Source organism: Triticum dicoccoides, chromosome 4B, assembly GCF_002162155.2.
Source record: "Triticum dicoccoides isolate Atlit2015 ecotype Zavitan chromosome 4B, WEW_v2.0, whole genome shotgun sequence".
In the NCBI taxonomy this organism is placed as follows: Eukaryota; Viridiplantae; Streptophyta; class Magnoliopsida; order Poales; family Poaceae; genus Triticum; species Triticum dicoccoides.
This window is the reverse complement of record NC_041387.1, coordinates 185,167,911-185,174,374: the sequence shown is the minus strand read 5'-3', so window position 1 is coordinate 185,174,374 and position 6,464 is coordinate 185,167,911.

The following is a 6,464-nucleotide window of genomic DNA, read 5'->3' as shown; positions in this document are numbered from 1 at the left end:
CTTCCCCGTGCCTCCCCGGCCGCCTCCCGCACAAACTCCGGCGAGCTCCGGCCACCTCGATGTCCGCGCCATGACGAACCCTAGATCTAGATCGGGACAAGGTTGACCCCGGTTTTCTTCCAAGTCTTTCTCTGCAGTAATTTTTGTGCCAGGTTCATCGCATCATAACTCATCATCCGTAGCTCCGTTTCGTGCGTGTGATACATCAAAATGTTCATCGTGAGATGCTCTTCATTTCTTTCCATTGTGACATGTCTGTTTGAGCTCATCTTGATGCCTAAATCATTGTTGCAAGAGTGCTATATGATGTTTACTGCTGTCTGTTAACAGAACTTGATGTTTTGTCATTTTTGTTGCATTTGATATGTGCATATTATGAGCATGAGCTCTACATGTGTTTTGAACTATGGCATGCCTTCTTTGCAGAGGTGCTTGCCATGTATTTTTTTGATTTATGTGGTGACTAGAACAAGCATGCAAACTAGGCTTCGTGATGTTGCTGATTTTAGTCCCTGTTCTGCTGTTATTTTGATGGCATGTAAACCTGATGCTACAGGGAGATCCATGCTTATTTTGAGATACTTCAGTAAGGATGTTTTGAACATATGGTTATGCTCTATCCATCCATGCCCCTGTTTGCAATTATGGAGTGCGCTATCATGTCATTTGCTTGCTTGACTTTTGCTATAAAATGTTCCCTAGCAGATTGCTTACATGTTATTCAATTTTCCCAAGGTTGTTGTAGTTAACCATTGCATGCTATGAGCTTGTTCTTGCCATGTTTAGTTTCATAAACATGTCTTATTGCTGGTGCTATTCTTATATTGTCATGCAATGACTTGTGGTGAGTGAATCGAGCTCGCAAAGATGCCTTCATAATTCTGTTAATGCCATGCTCTGTTTTCTGTTTGTCTGAATCTGTTAACGGAACTTGCTATGTTTACATGGGTGTCATCATATCTTCTATGCATTTAGTAGTATCATGGCATGCCTTAATTTTCTATGATATGTTCCTATAGCATCATGTTTGCTTGCCCTAAACTTTGCTTCCTGATGCTGTTTCTGCCATGTTTAGTATTTTCACCAAGTCTGTGAAGCTGATATCTTTTGCACTTTTGCCATGCTTGTTTGAACCTGTTAATGTGCCAATTAGCCATAGATCAGTGTTCATGTTTTGTCAAGCATATCTTGTAGATCACTTCCATGTGTTTTGTTGATATGTTGGGGTGTTGTAGCATAGTTTCTTGATGTATTCTAAGTGCTATCATGTTGTTAATCGCAGAATTGTGTCATTCTTGTTTTGCTTGCCATTTGCAAACCGTGCATCCGTTCCCGGTGATCTTTATATCGATTTCAACCGAAATCATCTCATCTTTCCAGCGGCATACTTGGTTTGCCAAGTTGATGCCTTGTTCATCTTTTTTCCTCCCGGAGCACGCATACGCATTGCATATCACATCTCGCATAACATGCCATGTATTGCATCATGTTGCTTGTGCATTGCACCATGATTGATTGTGGTTCCATTGCTTGTGTTCTTGCTTTGGGTAGAGCCGGGAGACGAGTACGTGAATGAGGAACCTGTTGAGTACGCTAACGAGGATCAAGCTTTCGTCAACTCTGAGAACCTTGCAGGCAAGATGACCATACCCTCGATATCACTATCTTTGCTTTGCTAGTTGTTCGCTCTATCGCTATGTTTGCTCTACCTACCACTTATCATGCCTCCCATATTGCCATGTCAAGCCTCTAACCATCCTTTCCTAGCAAACCGTTGTTTGCCTAAGTTACCGCTTTTTGCCTAGCCCTTCTTATAGCGTTGCTAGTTGCAGGTGAAGATGAAATTGGTTCCATGTTGGAACATGGATATTTTGGGATATAACAATATCTCTTGTTTAATTAATGCACCTATATACTTGGTAAAGGGTGGAAGGCTCGGCCTTATGCCTGGTGTTTTGTTCCACTCTTTCCACCCTAGTTTCTGTCGTACCGGTGTTATGTTCCTTGATTTTGCGTTCCTTATGCGGTTGGGTGATTTATGGGACCCCCTTGACAGTTCGCTTTGAAAAAAACTCCTCCAGCAAGGCCCAACCTTGGTTTTACCATTTGCCATATAAGCCTTTTTCCCTTGGGTTTTCACGAGCCCGAGGGTCATCTTTATTTAACCCCCCCCCGGGCCAGTGCTCCTTCGAGTGTTGTTCCAAACCGAGCAGCCTGCGGGGCCACCTCGGGGAAACTTGAGGGCTGGTTTTACTCGTAGCTTGACTTATCCGGTGTGCCCTGAGAACGAGATATGTGCAGCTTCTATCAGGATTTGTCGGCACATCGAGTGGCTTTGCTGGTGTTGTTTTACCATTGTCGAAATGTCTTGTAAACCAGGATTCCGAGACTGATCGGGTCTTCCTGAGAGAAGGAATATCCTTTGTTGACCGTGAGAGCTTGTGATGGGCTAAGTTGGGACACCCCTGCAGGGTATTATCTTTCGAAAGTTGTGCCCACGGTTATGTGGCAGACGGGAATTTGTTAACGTCCGGTTGTAGAGAACTTGACACTTGACTTCATTAAAATGCATCAACCGTGTGTGTAGCCGTGATGGTCTCTTTTCGGCGGAGTCCGGGAAGTGAACATGGTTTGAGTTATGTATGAACATAAGTAGTTTCAGGATCACTTCTTGACCACTTCTAGCTTCTCGACCGATGCATGGCTTCTCTTCTCGCTCTTACTTGTGTATGTTATCCACCATATATGCTTAGTGCTTGCTGTAGCTCCACCGTATTACCCCTTTCCTACCTACAAGCTTAAATAGTCTTGATCTCGTGGGTGCAAGATTGCTGAGTCCTCGTGACTCACAGATTCTACCAAAACATATGTAGGTGCCGAGGATACCAGTGCGAGTGGCGCAATCGAGCTCAAGTGGGAGTTTGACGAGGACCTTGGTCGTTACTATGTTTTGTTTCCTGATGATCAGTAGTGGAGCCTAGTTGGGACGATCGAGGATCTAGCATTTGGGGTTATCTTCTTTTCATTTGGATTTGACCGTAGCCGGTCTATGAGTGTATCTTGAATGATGTATGGATTAATTTATGTATTGTGTGAAGTGGCGATTGTAATCCAACTCTCTTTATCCCATTCTTGTTCATTACATGGGATTGTGTGAAGAATACCCTTCTTGCGACAAAACCTACAATGCGGTTATGCCTCTAAGTCGTGCCTCGACACGTGAGAGATATAGCCGCATCGTGGGCGTTACATATATGAGCAGCGGAAAGTAAAGCATGCAACTTGCAAGAATGTAAAGGGAAGGGTTTGGATAATTCAAACATAATTGGAGACACGGATGTTTTTGTCGTGGTTCCGATAGGTGGTGCTATCGTACATCCATGTTGATGGAGACTTCAGCCCACGAAGGGTAACAGTTGCGCGAGTCCACGGAGGGCTCCACCCACGAAGGGTCCACGAAGAAGCAACCTTGTCTATCGCACCATGGTCGTCGCCTACGAAGGACTTGCCTCACTAGCGGTAGATCTTCATGAAGTAGGTGATCTCCTTGCCCTTACAAAATCCTTGGTTCAACTCCACAATCTTGTCGGAGGCTCCCAAGTGACACCTATCCAATCTAGGAGACACCACTCTCCAAGAAGTAACAAATGGTGTGTTGATGATGAACTCCTTGCTCTTGTGCTTCAAATCATAGTCTCACAGGATTTAGATTTGGTGGAAATAAGATTTGAGTGGAAAGCAACTAGGGGAAGGCTAGAGATCAAGATTCATATGGTAGGAATGGAATATCTTGGCCTCAACACATCAATAGGTGGTTCTCCCTCAGAAACAGCAAGTTGGAAGTGTAGGTTTGTTCTGATGGCTCTCTCCACGAGTGAAGAGGAGGTGGAGGGGTATATATAGCCTCCACACAAAATCTAACCGTTACACACAACTTGCCAAACTCGGTGGGACCGAATTGAGAAACTCGGTCGGACCGATTCAGCAAATCTAGTGACCGTTAGGATTTTCGGTGGGACCGACATGCAACTCGGTAGAACCGGTATGGTTAGGGTTTAGGGCTTAACATAATCTCGGTGAGACCGATTACACAAACTCGGTGAGACCGATTTTGGTAATAAGCTAACCAGAGAGTTTGTCAGGTAAACTCGGTGGGACCGATTTGCTCATTTCGGTGGGACCGAAATGTTACAAAAAGGAAACAGGGAGTTTACATTGCAATCTCGGTGGGACCGATCGCTCATCTCGGTGGTACCGAAACTTTATGAAATGAGCCACCGCTCACAGGGCGGTGGACGGCCACCTCCTCATACGATATATACATGATGGACACTCCGAAGGAAACCAATGGCGACGAGGCAATGGAGGATAGCCCCTCAGGAGGAAAAGCAAAGCATGTGCGTCTTCGACGCCGCTCCAAGCCCCGCCACATCAACACCAGCCTCGGAGATGAAAGAAAACTGGATGGTGCCGAAGAGGAATACAACCCCGATCAGCCTACCTTCAAGCAGGCCGGACCGGCCATGGTGGGATACCTGGAGAGGGACAACTGCACACTCCCCTCCGAAGACGAGGAAAGCTTCGGCAGTGATGAGTTCGGCATGCTTGAAGATCCAGTGGAATAAGTTCACTTCAAGCGGCGGCTCAGGGCCACGGCAAGGAGCCTGCAAAGGAAGCAAGAGCAGCTCAAAGCTGACCAATATCTGCTAGTGGACAGGTGGACCAAGATCCTGGCCACCGAAAAGTACGGACTCGACCACCCTAACAAAGGGCATACCCAACACAACTGGCTACCTCAACCCAAGAAGGAGAACCACAGGCACACACCCAGACGTCCACACATCACTACGGTCCAAGACAGTAAGAAGAATACATGAAGAGGCATCCTCAAGCCTCGGCGCAATAGTCATAAACGTCAAGACAGGGAAACTGGTGCCAAGTCCAGCAACTCTCAGTCCGGTAAACGGACAAAGAACAGCTCAAGCCTACTCGGCCCAAGCCACACACTCGATCAACCATGTGAAATTCACGGTACTCCTAGAAGGACGGCAAGGCATACCAATAGAGAATGTCGGATCCTCAAAACAAAGCGGCTGGTCGTGCGTCGGAAACAATAAGGGGAGGTGTCTAGACAAGAGCCCCCCCCCCCCCAGGGCATAAAAGTATGGCCGATCACCCATGATCACATCAACCACAGCAATTCAATTGCAGTACCTCTATACCTAGTAGTCCGGGGGCTCCATAACACACAAAGCCCACACGGGTATGAAGCCACGAATAACATCTTCTAAAAGATGCAAGGTGCAAAGGACAATTTTTATTGGCCCACTACTCTAACGGTTGTCTTCGGATCACCCAAAAAAATGCTACGCCAAAGAATAAATCCTCGACACCTTCCCACCATGCGGTAGTTTACCGTATGCCAACGGGATAAACTACATTGAATAGATTCCACGTGGTAAATCAATCAGGCCAACTATTCGGACACCCGTTGAGGAGTCCGCGCTACCTCACAGTACAACGGTTGGGCCCACCGGGGTCCGATCAGGGACCCTTGGACCAACCACAAGAGGACGCTCAGCTGCCTTCAAGCATTTGCCTTTACAAACTAACGGTTGACGCAGAACAGGATTGGCGGCGTGGAATCAGCCCGGACACACAATGGCAGGACCATGCAGGTAGAAGGTAGTTCGGATTCACTCTTGATCCACTCACAACCCCCTCTAGTCTGGCCATCACAGGTTCCGCCAAAAAACACCTCTTTTCATACATCATACTCATATGCATAGACATATCATCCTACTACAACGCGTAGACTTAAATAACACTTACCGGCTGTTGTTTATCGCCAATGCCTCTTTGCCGAAAATGACAGCCACGCTTCGTGTTTGCCCGGTTACACCAGGGGCTTCACAGTACGACAATAAAGTCCGACCACCTTTTCGGTCGCTCGGCACCCCGAACTTATAGCACTATATGCATCAGCTCTGAATCATGTCTTGGGTCATTGGTTGGGTTTGCCCGGCTCACATGTTTTGGTACCTTACGTTCTGTTCTATCGGCTAAGGTAGCGCTGGGAGAACTACTGCGATTGTGTCTCGGTTCAGCCGGATGAGCACCTCAGTAGAGAAAGCCAAAAACCGACTGTCATGATGCAGCGAGAGCTGGTCATCTGTTCGAGAGGTTGTAAAATCCTTAAAGATTTATTCCGCACAACACCATTATAAATGCAGAGTGTGAAGGATTGGTCTTCTGATCAGGCGCCAATAGAGCCACTAGTTCGGCCTTCCGAACACTAGGGGCTGCGCCGACCATACTCAAATTCCTATGGCTAAGTGAGAGTAATAAAGCCTTATAGTCCGATTGCCTGGTTCGCGGAGAGAAACACCTCCTTAAAGGGACCTAACTATGGGATAAAGAGCGTTCAGATATATCCCGAACACCCCCGTATTCTTTTTACGTGG